Source organism: Panthera tigris, chromosome C2 (genome assembly GCF_018350195.1).
Source record: "Panthera tigris isolate Pti1 chromosome C2, P.tigris_Pti1_mat1.1, whole genome shotgun sequence".
In the NCBI taxonomy this organism is placed as follows: domain Eukaryota; kingdom Metazoa; phylum Chordata; class Mammalia; order Carnivora; family Felidae; genus Panthera; species Panthera tigris.
In genome coordinates, this window is record NC_056668.1 from 136,362,080 (window position 1) to 136,376,058 (window position 13,979).

General features: G+C 35.4%; 1 non-coding gene across 1 annotated transcript; it reads right to left on the bottom strand.

The window, feature by feature from the left end:
• Nucleotides 1–12,977: 12,977 nt before the first annotated feature.
• LOC122230781 lies at nt 12,978–13,084 on the bottom strand. Its single transcript, XR_006207866.1, has one exon. It is a non-coding gene; the product is annotated as a U6 spliceosomal RNA (small nuclear RNA).
• Nucleotides 13,085–13,979: the final 895 nt, after the last annotated feature.

A 13,979-nucleotide genomic window follows, 5' to 3' on the forward strand; every position in this document is an offset into this window, starting at 1 on the left:
CAAATAAAAATGCTTCATTTACTAAGCGCCTCCTTTGTCCCATATCACTTAGGTAAATGTTATCAATGACTTATATAACAGGCATCATTATCCTTATTTGCTAGACATTGAAACAGACTCAGAGGTTAACAAGTTTGTAAAAGTACATACAACTGGGAGTTGGTGAAGCTAGGATTCAAATCCAGGAATGTAAGAGATCATGCTAATCAGGACATATAAGATGTTCAGAATAATGTACACTGAGACTCTGGAGTATCACGTGCCTATGGGAAAAGGTAAAATCAAAAACATTTTCAGATGTAATGGGATTAGATGTCTGAATTGAGCAGATTCTGAGTTTGGGCAGTAACACAAACAGAGGCCTTTGGAAATGAAAAGTGCATTGGTCTTGTAAAAACAAACACATAAAAACAACTCCCCCCCCAAAAAAAATTCCCCCCAAAACAAAAGTGCCTACTTAGGAATGTTTCCAAAATTTTTATACAAATTCTGTTACTTACTTGGAACCTCCAATGGATGCTTGGAGTCTTATTACGAAGAACATGTTCTAGCCTTTATGGCCTTTCTTACCATCTTTTTTCCCCTTTGGTTTACATCTTAGAAGAAATCTGAGTCTCATAGGGGTACTTGGTTTACATCCACTTTTAAAGAGATATGAGTCATAAAGTCATAAATGGAGGTTGTTAGAAGTATGATCCTTCTTCTCTAGAGAAGAATAGATAGATGAAAAACTCATATAAGTACATATCCTCACAGGCCTTGGGAATTCTAAGGATGACTTGATTCTCCTGCAGGAGCCTATGAAAACAAGATTTGTAGTGAAGTTCACTGAAAGTATTGTTGCAGAGATTTTTATAGTTATCCTCCTGTAAGAGGAGATCTAAAGGACAATCTCCAAAACTTAATCTCCTAAAATTTCAGTTAATCTTTTCTCTCTAAAGGAAATATAATCAACCACAGTGAAAGCACTTTTAGAAACTTTCCTATCAATAAATTATGTAGAGTGTAAAATGATCGTGTAATGACCTATCCTTAATATTAAACATTTCCTAGGTCTGCTTATTGTTTATTTTAATTATTTTGGAATAAGGGATGATAGTTATTTCTAATGGAAATAGAAGGGAATGGAAATAAAGATCAATTGTGGCATGCCCAAGATTACAAGAAAGAAAGAAAGAGAAAGAAAGAAAGAAAGAAAGAAAGAAAGAAAGAAAGAAAAAGAAAAGATTTGTGAAAGGGTGAGTTTGGTTTTCTGTAATCTAAATTGTACATCTTACAAAGAGCCTCACTGGTATTTACACATAGAGATTCTGTTTTTGTGTCCAGAGGCATATGAGCCATAGTTTCATTTTTTAATAAATCCTACAGGTTAACAACTACAAGCATTCTGGAGGTAGTTGAGGGAGAATTAAGGTAAAGGAACTCAGGCACAGAGAGGAAAGTCATGTGTTTTTTGTTTTAAATTTTACCAGGTTCTCATTCTTACCAAAACTGGTAGATTTTTTTTTTAACATTGGTAAATGTATTTATTTATAACTTTTTTTTACTGGCTGTTTGGAATTTATTTTCCATTTGGGGCAAGGCATATGGTTGTAGGGTGTCATGAAAGCTTATGTGTGGCTTGGATAGTAAAGAGTGGGGTTCTCTCAACTTCCTTTTTGGTGTTTTGCTATTTTTATATAAAAGAACCAACTGCTTCTGCTTGCTGCATCCTGCTTAGACTATGGGGAGGGGAGAGGATGGGCTTTAATGAGCTTAGCATCTTTTCTGCCAGCCTGGCCACCAGGCTGCTTCCTCACAGCTTCCAGAGTCAAGTCATGGGTGATTGTGCTGCTGGAGGCCTGGGAAGATTCTGAGAATTCTGGGGACTCCAACCCTGTAGCCATGAACAGGAGAGTGACTTCCCAAAAAAGCAGCTTGCCCACCAGTGACCTGGGTTGGCTTTAGGGAGACCTGAGAGAAGCAAAGTGGGGGCATGCTATCTTGCAACAGACAAGTTGCAAAGATAGTGTAGGGAATTCTAGAATAGTTTTCATTCAATTTTCCCCATTATTAACATTTTATACTATCATGATATATTTGTTAAAACTAAGAAACTGTAATTGGTACTATTAAGTAAACTCCAGATTGCGGTTTCGCTAGTTGTTCATCAGTGGTCTTTTTCTGTTCTAGGATTCAGTTCAGGTACATTTCATTGTCATGTCTTCTTCATCTCCTCTGGTGCATGGTAGTTTCTCAGACTTTCTCTGAAAATATGGTAGGATTTTGTTATGGTAGAATACGTTATATGGGATACAGAAAAAAAGGGGAGGGGGGATAGGTATGTTGCTTTGAAAAATTAAAGGAAAAGAAAATACAGAAAAGTTGAGTATCTTATTTTGGGGAAAAAGAGGGAATGGAGATCTTTTCTCTAAAATATATCCCAGGAGACAAAGGGACAAATTCTTGCAAAGTACTTTGAGTTCATACCTCTAGGAGAAGGAGATTTTGTCATAGACTCTAGATCTGGAGTTCTGTCTTATCCAGCAAGAGAGCGGATGCAGGATTGAAATGGGAGAGGCTAATGTCCGGGAGGAGACAAGAGCCCCGAGTAAGGGTCCTTCCTCTGTTTTTATTAGGATCAGAAGGCTTACAAACGTGATGGATGTGCACAAACAGACAAGGAAACCATAAGCTTAGGAATTACCTGAGCTTGCACCGATGGATTAACAAGGCATAAAGAAACAGAAAGTCACAGGATGAAAGCATCCAATATTAGGTAAACAAGATTAGGTAAATGGGGCAAAGGCCCCAGTATAGGACAAAGGTATAGGAATAGGAAATCTCAGGATGAAAGCATCCACAAATTAGGTAAACATGATTAGGTATTCAGGTCTGAAATGCCCCCCCCCCCAACTTACTACAATAGCAGAAAGCTGCTTTCACAGGAAGGAAGGAAGGAAGGAAGGAAGGAAGGAAGGAAGGAAGGAAGGAAGCAAGCAAGCTATGCTCTTGGCAACTTTGCCTTGCTGCAGTCTATAGCCCTGTTTACCTATTTTGGTCGTTCCTTCCTGTGAAAGCAGCTTTCTGCTATTGTAGTAAGTTGGGGGGGGGCATTTCTGACCTGAATACCTAATCATGTTTACCTAATTTTTGGATGCTTTCATCCTGAGATTTCCTATTCCTATACCTTTGTCCTATACTGGGGGCCTTTGCCCATTTACCTAATCTTGTTTACCTAATCTTAGATGCCTTCATCCTGTGACTTTCTGCTTCTTTATGCCTTGTTAACCCATCCGTGCAAACTCAGGTAATTTCTAAGCTTATTCCCCACAGGGTTTGACCTTGTGGAAGCTAATATGCTGGCATTTTTATCATTTACATAGTTCTTCTCATGTGCTAGTATTCTTCAAAGTCTCAAAAAATTCCATAAGATCTGAACTATTATTAGACCTATCTAATACAGTGATTCTTAATCAGAGGCAGTTTTGCCCCCAGAGGATGTTTGGTAATATCTAGAAGCATTTTTGATTATCACAACTTGGAAGGGGGGTGCTAGAGACAACTACTGGGCAGGGAGCCTTCCAAAATAAAATCTGATAATAACTGAGAAAACAAGGCAAAAATAAGTAACTTTTCCAGGATTACACATCAGGTAAGTGACGGATTACACCAGAGTCTGTGCTGTGCCATCACGTTGTACGTCATCTTTAAGGGAATCACAAGAAAGGGGTTTAGCAAGAACAAAATACTCCGGTAATAATGAGAATAGGGCGTGTGTGTGTGTGTGTGTGTGTGTGTGTGTGTGTTGGTGGTCGTAGTGGTACTAAATATGAAGTATTGGGTATTCAACTAAATATGTATTTCTCTAAAGAGAGACAGAAGTGTCCTTTCTTATTAACAAGATGAATATTTGGGACAGTAATTTTAAAACTATTTCAGAATGAGATTAGGTTTGGTGTTCAGTTATTACTCCACCTAGACTGGGGTGCTGAGAATAAAGAGAGCATGTTAATACAAGAGGTATGGTGAAGAGTAAACAAACAGTGAAAAGGGCCTGAAGGATGAGTAGCTATTCCAAGCAAAGGACACAGAAGAAGTAAAACAAAAAAAAAGATTTTGCTGTCCTAAAATATAGGGCCTAGAAGAATTATAGTACAATATAACTAGATGGGAAAATTAGGGAAATAAACTGGTTTGGGGAAAGAAACATTGCTTGCTCTCTGAATGGTGCTGCCTTGTAGCCATGGTGGGGGCGGGATACAGATTGCAGGCATAATATAGTTTGGGTCTAGATTTATCCTGGTTTGCCTCAGAAAATCCCAGTTTAATGGTGGGAATTATCTTTTTTTTAAGTTTATTTATTTATTTTGAGAGAGAGAGAGAACAAGAGAACAAGAGAGAACAAGCAGGATCGGGGGCAGAAAGAGGGAGAAAGAATCCCAAACAGGCTCTCCACTGTTAGCATGGAGAATCTGGGCATTATTATTTAAAAAAAAATTCTTTTTTTTAACATTTATTTATTTTTTGAGAGACAGTATGAGCGGGGAGGGGACAGAGAGAGAGGGTGTCACAGGTTCCAAAGTAGGCTCCAGGCTCTGAACTGTCAGCACAGAGCCCTATGCGGGGCTCAAACTCACAAACCGCGAGATCATGACCTGAGCCAAAGTCAGACGCTTAACCAACTGAGCCACCCAGGCGCCCCTGGACATTATTTTTAATATTGTTTCTTTCATTTCCAAAAGTGTTGTATTTGGAAAATAAATTATGCAGTTACCCTAACAGGAATACAGTAAGGTGTGGAATCCTATAACCCTTTGGTATTTCCAAATTATCCCAAATTTAAGAAATAATGCTAGAGAGTGTTGACAACAGCAGAACACAGTCTTATCAACAGGAAAGCTATGTCTCAGATTGGGGAACGTCTCTTCAAGATCACAGTGAGACAATATCTAGAAGCTAAATTCTTAGTTTTTGTTTTTCAGAGACACAAAAACATCATACTTTAAATGTAATTAAGTAGAGATGGAAAGAAGAAAATAATACTGGAAATATATCCTCGATGATAGGTAACTATTAGGGGGAGTTTATTCAATGAGACAGAGACAGGAACTGAAAACAATGGAGCTGAAAATGGCTTTAATTTATATTATTCTTAACGTTGTAATATAACATCTGTAGTACACATGAGTGATATGCTAGTCTCTACCTGAGTTTGGGAATACTTGACTATCTTGACACAACTTTAAACTTTATTTGAACCTAAGTTGTATTTCAAACACAGGAATAGGTATTTCCCACCTGGTTGCTGTCTGACTTAACCAATGGGCTTGAAACATTTGGGTCAGGCAGAATATTGGAAACAGAAGGAAACTAATTTTAGCTTGATTGATTATAATACGATCTCTTCAAATCTTTCTTATTCTCACGAACCTTACATACTGCATCTGTTTAGGGACCTTTCTCAATGGAGCAGTATATAAAACAGATGCAGACTTTGGAGGATGTTAGAAGCACAAAGAAAATCATATGGACTTCATTCAGCTGAGCACAAAATTCAACATCTGGAGGAGTCAGATTTTGATCCCCGTTCTGCTATTGCCTTGCCATATCATTCATGGAAAAAATCTCTCATTCCCTTTGGGCTCCAATGCACTCTTAAGAATGGGAAGCATCCTGACATCAATAGCACGGGCTGAATATAGAACTAACTAGTTAATTTCAATATGAGTTGGGAAAACTTACAAAAACATGCAAACTACTATGAAATTTAGGTCAAGACCCATAGTTTGTCTTTAGAAATGCCATTAATGGCATGCTTTGCTTGATACTATAAACCTTCAAATTCTGCTCCATGAATTTTTAACAAAATCTTTGGATGATAAATTGGGAAGATGCTCTTTTCATGCAACTTCTTCACCTGATTATTCCTACTTCTGGGCTTAGCCAGATTATTGTCTCTAATAAGCTAGTACTCTCCTGTGACTCTTAAAAAAAAACCCTGAGTCAGTCCTTAAAAATCTGATAGTAAAAATTGTTTTAGTAAATATCATTGTAGAAAAAAGAGAAACTTAAAAATTTTTAAATTAAATTATCTGCTATTTCGTCATTCAAGGGATAACCTCTTTTAGCACTTTTAGTGCCAGTGCTAGTAAAATTTTTAGATTGAGGATGTTTCATTTCATTTCTAGTTTATCTTTTAGCGCCTATTTTAGTATTGTATATATCTTGTCTCATTTTTGTAAGTGGATTTTTATCTATAAGTATAGTGTGTGTGTGTGCATGCACGTGTACACGAGAAGGGGAGATTTTGTATGTAGTTTTTCATTTTTCTGGTTGATGTACAAAATTTCTTAAAACGTTTGATTTAAATATTTTCCAAGCCATTTTTAATGCTATTTCTGCCTCTTTGTCCTCACCAAATGACCTCACCTCTAACACCTCTCAGTTGGGAATTCTCTCAACTTTCTTGCTGCGAGACCTACAAATTGGACATTTCAACTTCTTGTTTGCCATGTAGTTAGGGTGGTAAATGTGTTGCTTTTTCTTTCCATTGACAATGGTTCCAACTGAATATATTCTCGGGAATATCATTGTAACGGTTGTTCTTTCATCTCCTTCCTCTTTAATTTTTTCACTCACATTGACTGACATTTAATTTTTTTTTTCAGATGTAGAGAATGTTGTTTGTTTCTGTATGGCTCTCCGGTGCATATCTGAACTACTCATAGCTCCTAGGCTCATGACTGGCAATCAGCAATTTCAGTTTCTTCCTTTAACCTCCAAGCCAGTTCCCTCCAACCAGAGGGACCTACCCAGTCTGTTTATCCACACACACATTGTTATCCTCGGACATCTATAAAATATACGGTGTATTTGTGTTGGAATTTTGGCCTCAGATCAGAGCCAAAAAATATATTATCAAACAGATAGGGAAATGTGATTTTTTATGACCAGGGACAAAGAACTAGATGGAGATTTTGGCCCTGGTGTAAGACCAAAGGGACTTGCTGACACTACCTACTACCTTTTGTTTCCTTTTCTTTTATTGCTATATTGCACTGGTTAACAGGCTAATAAAATTTTGAATCAAAATGATTAGACATCCTTGCTTTGTTCTCAGCCTTAGGGAAAGAACATTTCTTTCACCATTATTTAGAATATTATCTGTAGGCCTTGTCTGTGCCTTCTTTTTTTTTTTTTTTTTTTTTTTTTTAGTTTTTAAGTTGAGGATGTTTCATTTCATTCCTAGTTTATTGAGTGTTTTTATCAGGAATTCTATTAACTTTACTGCTTTTTCTGCACCTATTAAGGTGGTTGTATGTTTCTTTATTCTCTAACATGTTAATACTATGAATTTTATAGGTTAATTTTTATGTTAAATCTATGTCATATTTAAGGGATAAACTATGATCTATTTACCTTTTTATGTATTGCTAGATTCAACGTCTAACATTTTGTCAAAGAATTTGTTGCCTATATTCATAAGAAATATTGGCGTGTAATTTCCTTGTTATATCTTTTAAAGTTTTTGTACAGAGGCTATCTAGGATCATAAAGTGAATTGGGTTGTGTTTTCTTATCCTCTGTTTTCTGTAAGAGTTGGTATGGAGTTGGCATTACTTATTTTTAAATGTGTGTTACAAGTCCTGTGCCTAGAATTTTTCTTGTGTCTTTTATAATCCTTTAATACTGTAGGATCTGGGTTGATAACTTTTCTTTCATTCTTCTTTTTCTAGATTCTAAAGTTACAAATTTAAATTATTTGAGATCTTTCTTTTCTTCAACATAATTGCTTAATGATACAATTTTCTTTCTAAAAATTGCTTTAGCTGAATCTCACATTTTGATTTATTTTCATTTAAATTTTCTCTAATTTTCTTTGTGATTTTGTCTTTGATCCATAGGTTTCTTAAAAGTTTTTAGGTTAATTTCATAATACTTGGCAATTTTCCAGTTATCTTTTGAATGTTTTTTTCCTAGTTAATTCTATTTTAGTCATAGAATACATTTTTTTAATTTGTTTCAGTCACCTTGAACTGATTAAGACCTTTTTTATAGCCCTGAACATGTATGGTCCTATCTGGGTGACAGTCCCATGTACATTTGAAAAGAAAGTGCAGTCTGCTGTTGCTGGGGATGTTGTTCCATACAGGAAAGAGAGAGAAAAGGGGGCAGAACATTTACTTGAGAAAATAATAGCTGAAAACTTGTCTAATCTGGAGAAGGAAACAAACATGCAGATCCAGAAGGAACAGAGAGTCTAATAACATTCATTTTGTAGGAGACCCAGAAGAAGAGAGAGAAAGGGGGGTATAAGGTTTATTTGGGGGAAATAGTGGCCAAAAACTTTTCTAATCTGGTGAAAGAAAGAGACATCTACATATAGGAGGCACAGAGAACTCCTATTAAAATCAACAAAAGCAGGCCAACACTAAGACATATTATAATGAAAATTGCAAATTATAGTGATAAAGAAAAAAACCTTAAAAGTAGCAAAACAAAAGAAGTCATTAACTTATAAGGGAAAGCCCATAAGATTAGTAGGAGATTTTTCAACAGAAACTTTGCAAGCCAAAAGGAAGTGGCATTACATATTCAAAGTGCTGAATGGGAAAAATCTGCAACCAAGGATACTCTATCTGGGAAGTCTATCACTCAGGACAGGAGAGATACAGAGTTTTATGGACCAACAAAAACTGATGGAGTTCATGACCACCAGCCCTGAAAGAAATATTAAAGGGGACTATTTGAGTGGAAAGGAGAGACCAAAAGTAACAGTATAAAGGTAGGAAACATAAAGAAATAAAAATGATTATTTTTATTTTAAATTATTAAATGATTAATTTAATGATTTATTATTACCAGTCATGTAACTCAAAAAAAAAAAAAAAGGATATAAGATATAACATATACCTTAACGTGGGGAAGAAAAGAGAAAAGAATGAGTTGAAACTTAAACAGTCATCAACAATATAGACTGCTATACTCAGAAGAGGTTATATACAAACTTATTGGTAACCATATATCAGAAAACATTGATAAACATGCAAAGAATAAAGAGAAAGAAATTCAAATATATCACTAAAGAAAGCAAAACACGAAAGAGGGAAAGACAAAAAAGAGTCAAAGAAAAATCTTTAAAAACAACCACAAAACAAGTAATAAAATGGCAATAACTAGATATTTATCAATAACTACTTTGAATGTAATACCTTATTTTTATACCTTACTCTTCCTTCTTCATTATGGCCATATTTTCTTTTGTTTTCTTGAACGTATGGAACATGTTTCATCATCTTTGTCAGCTAATTCCATTATGCCTCATTCCTAGTTCTGATTTTATTGTTGATTTTTGTCCTTATTAATTATGATGTTTCTAGCCTTTTTTTCATGCCTGACAGTTTCTTGTTGAATGCCTGATGTTGTGACTTTTTCATTATTGATTCTTGGATTTTGATATATTCCTTTCAATAGTATTGGATTTTGTTTTGGTGTGGGGTAAAGTTACTTGGAATTAGCTGGGTATTTTTTTAAAAATTTTTAAATGTTTATTTATTTTTAATATGAAATTTATTGTCAAATTGGTTTCCATACAACACCCAGTGCTCATCTCAACAGGTGCGCTCAATGCCCATTAGCTGGATATTCTTAAGGCTCGTTTTTAAACTTTGGTTAGTCTAATAAGCCTTAGTCTAAGGCTAAAGTACTAAGGTGATACTCTTCTACAGGTACTAAGGTGATACTCTTCTACAATTTCTATGCTATGCCTCCATGTATAGGTCTTTCTACTCTGGCTGGTTGGAAGACAGATTATTCCCAACCTACTGTGAGCTCTAGGAATTGTTAGTTTTATTCACACGTCTTTATACTCCTCTTTTTCCAGTGTTGGATAGTTTCCCCACTCCACTGCATAGATCTACATGCAGCTAAATACTACAAGAGTCCTTCTTCAGAGTCTCAGCCCTCTCCCCACCAATATAGATATTGACTGATAGGGAGAAATACAGAGAGATCATCTTTTTATCTGTCTTTCAGTCTCCCTGTGTGCAACTCCTCTTTGTCCAGTCCTTTGCTCTACAAGTTCTAGCTAACTTAGCCTCCCAAACTCTCGTGTCCATCTTCTCAGTTTTGGTTTTTCTTCACTCTGATATGGCCTGGAAACTGCCTTCAGGCAGTAAGCTGGTATATCATGGGCTCATCTTGTTTGTTTCTCTTCTTTCACGGATCACAATCTTACAGTGCTTTCTGTCTTATGTCTGAAAATCATTATTTCCTATATTTTTTCTTTTTTTTCTTTTTTTTATGGTTAAGTGACAAGAGTAATTATGGTCCCATTTATTCCATGTTGGTCAGAATCTGAAGTCTCAGTATAGTATTTTATCAGAATTCATTTTTGCCATGCTATTTTATAATATCCACTGATTTGTCCCCCTCCTTCCTGCTCATTAGTTGGAACAATATTTTTAAATTCTTTTCAAAGTTTGATTCTATTTCATCTATTTTTTTACAGTTTTCGTAATTGCGACTCATATTTTCTTTCATTTTTACTGTCAATGTGTTAAATTTTCCAATATTTATATTTTCACCTAAAAGTAGAGAATTTCTGTAGCAAGTTACCTTTTCTTTCTGGTCTTTCCACCTACTTACCTTGTATGTCATGGCTAACATTATATTAATATCATCTAGAATTTCAGATCTTCATTATTGTTAGTATACAATTTTGGTCTTATTTAGACAATAGTAAGCATGATTAATATATTTTCTCATACTTGCTCATATTTCAGGGTACCCTCCTATACTATAGAAACCCTATACTTGTTTCTCCCTTCTTGACTACTTCCAACAGGATGTTCAAAAGAGCACAATTGTGTGTTGAAATTTCTGAAATTTTGCATAACTGAATGCAACGTTATTTGGCTTTCATGATTAAATGACTACTTTTCTGTATCTAAAAATTGTCTTTCAATTTGTTTTATTGTATCACCTTGAGCATGTTACTTCCTGGTTTTCTTTATCCTGCATTATTGCCAATTTGTTTTTTGTCCTATGGTAGATATTACCAACACTTATGGAATTCTGTCTTTGTGTTTGATTTTTTTTAACTTTATAGTATGGCCAAGAATGGCCTTTAAAAATCTGTTTATTGTGGCATTCCACTAACCCTTTGATTCTATAGTTGTACATTTTTCTGTAAAAATGTTTGTATCAATGATTATTTCCTTTGAATAGACATAAAGATAGAAATACTGAGTCAAAAGATACCTACTGAAGTACTGAAGGGAAAACAGATACTAATGGAATAGATTAAGAGTGACAAGTGAGAATAATACCTCCTTGGTCTCATTAAAAGCAGATCGAAAATTGGAAAATAGGGAAAATATGGAAAATTATGGAAAAAATGGAAAATTTCTCATGAGCATGCTTTTGGTGTTTGTTGGTAGGAATTTTGTATAGTGTTATTCTGTGTATTGTTCTTCTGTCCTGCTGAAGGGCCTTATTCTAACTTTGCCTAATGAAAAGCAATTCCATCAATGATCTCGAAGGTTATTAAGTAATATTTCTAATGTCTGGTCCTGTTTAAATTTTTAATTTATTTTGGGATTTTTATGAGTAATTTGGTAGGAATATGGAAAAGGGTAAATCAGGCAATGCTAGCATTTTACCACAAAAATCTGGAACTCTTTAAGTACCTTTACCTCATACTTGTGATCCACTTCCTTCTAGATTATTTGTTGAGCATTGTTTGGACAGCTGCCTAGAATGTAATTAATAGATGTGTCTCCCTTGACTCCAGCCCACCCTGCTTCACTTAGGGTTTGAGCACTATCTCAGACCAAATCTAGAATAATGAGTTTCTCTCCTGAGAATTTGAGTCTTGAACAAACTAGTGAAGGAATGGAAAGAAGTTGAAGGATTTTGGGGAGGGCCTTGTTTCTATCCTTCCAAGCCTTGTTTGTACAAATTATCTTTAATATATGAGTTACCAACTATCCTTCCAAGAAATTTCCTTTTTTTCCCCTTTGCTTATATAAGCCAAAATTTATTGTGGTTTCTTGGAGAGAAAAAAAATTCTAATTGATAATAAGAATTGTATATGAGCTGGCTGCAAGAGACAGATCCTCAGAGACATATGCAATATATATTGGATAAAGACAAATTGAAAGTCAGTCTTAGGGAAGTAAATTAGCATTCCCAGGTACACACTTCACCATCAGCTAATTATGTTATGGTCTGTCATCATATGGGATCTTGCCTGTAGTTCTATGACATGAGGTACATTCTCCCATAAGACAATATAATGGAAATAATTTTGGGAAAAAATCATAGTGGAGGATAGTTGTTTTTGATAGGTTTGGATAATACCATAGCAAGATAATGACAAGAAACAATACCAAAATTCTTATCTCATTGAAAGAAAAATATCACATACTCTCTATACATTCAGATCTATAGATTTGCAAGTACTGGAAACAAATTCAATGATTAACAAAGTCGCTGAGTTATAAAAGTAAAATTTATAGCCTCATAGTCTTTTTTATTTTCAAAAAAAATTTTTTTAACGTTTGTTTATTTTTTGAGAGACAGAACATGAGCTGGGCAGGGGACAGAGAGAGAGGAGGAGTCACAGATCCCAAAGCAGGCTCCAGACTCCGAGCTGTCAGCACAGAGCCCGATGCGGGCTCAAACTCATGAACCACGATATCATGACCTGAGCTGAAGTCAGATGCTTAACCGACCAAGCCACCCAGGCACCCCGCCTCATACTCTTCTTATGTGACACTTACAACATTGATCAGAAAGATATTGAGTCCTTGTAGTTGGAATGAAAAGATTTGTGAGTATCCCAGTAAGTTCTTGGAATAATCTGAACAAGTTCTACTTTATTTTCAATTCTGAGAATTAAGTATTTCCTTTTAGAAGAAAGCTAAAATTGCCTTTCCTCTGTACTCTCCATTGCTGTCTGTCCTTTATTTATTTATTTATTTATTTATTTTAAAAATATGGAACACTTCACGAATTTGCGTGTCATCCTTGCGCAGGGGCCGTGCTAATCTTCTCTGTATCGTTCCAATTTTAGTATATGTGCTGCCGAAGCGAGCACTGCTGTCTGTCCTTTAAACTACAACCTGGATTCACCATGCCTTGTGATAATAAAAAAAATTTAGTCATTTCTTAAATACATCATCAAAAATCTAGTTATGGTTATAATAATTGGATTAGAGTTATTAAGATACTAGCATTAGGTGAACCTGGAGTGGAGGGTATATAGGAAGTCTCTGCAAAACTGTGTTAGTCTATTCAGGCTGCCATTACAAAATAACACAGATGGAGTGGCTTAAACAACAGAAATATATTTCTCACAATTCTGGAGGCTGCAAGTCCAAGGTTAAATTTGTTGGCAGGTTGAGTTTCTCTTGAGGCCTCTTTCCTTGGCGTACAGATGGCCATCTTCTATGTATCCTCACATGGTGTTTCCTTTGTGTTTGTTCTTGGTGTCTTTTTGTGTCTAAATTTCCTCCTCTGGTTTTTATGTAAATTTCAGTTAGTTAACATACAGTATAACATTGGTTTCAGGTGTACAGTATAGTAATTCACCTCTTCCATACATCACCCAGTATTCATCATAACAAATGCACTCCTTAGTCCCCATCACTTTTTTAACTCAACCCCCCACCCACCTCCCTTCTGGTTACCATCTGATTGTTATCTACAGTTAAGAGTCTTTTTCTTGGTTTGCCTCTCTGTCTTTTTCTTTCTTTGCTCCTTCATTTTGTTTGATAAATTTCACATGAGTGAAATCATATGGTATTTGTTTTTCTTTGATTTATTTTGCTTAGCATAATGCTCCCTAGCCTCATCCACATACTTGAGAATGGCAAGATTTCATTATTTTTTATGGCTGAGTAATATTCCATTGTAGATGTATACCACCATCTCATCCATTCATCAATCAGAGGACGCTTAGGCTGGTTCCATAATTTGACTGTTACAGATAA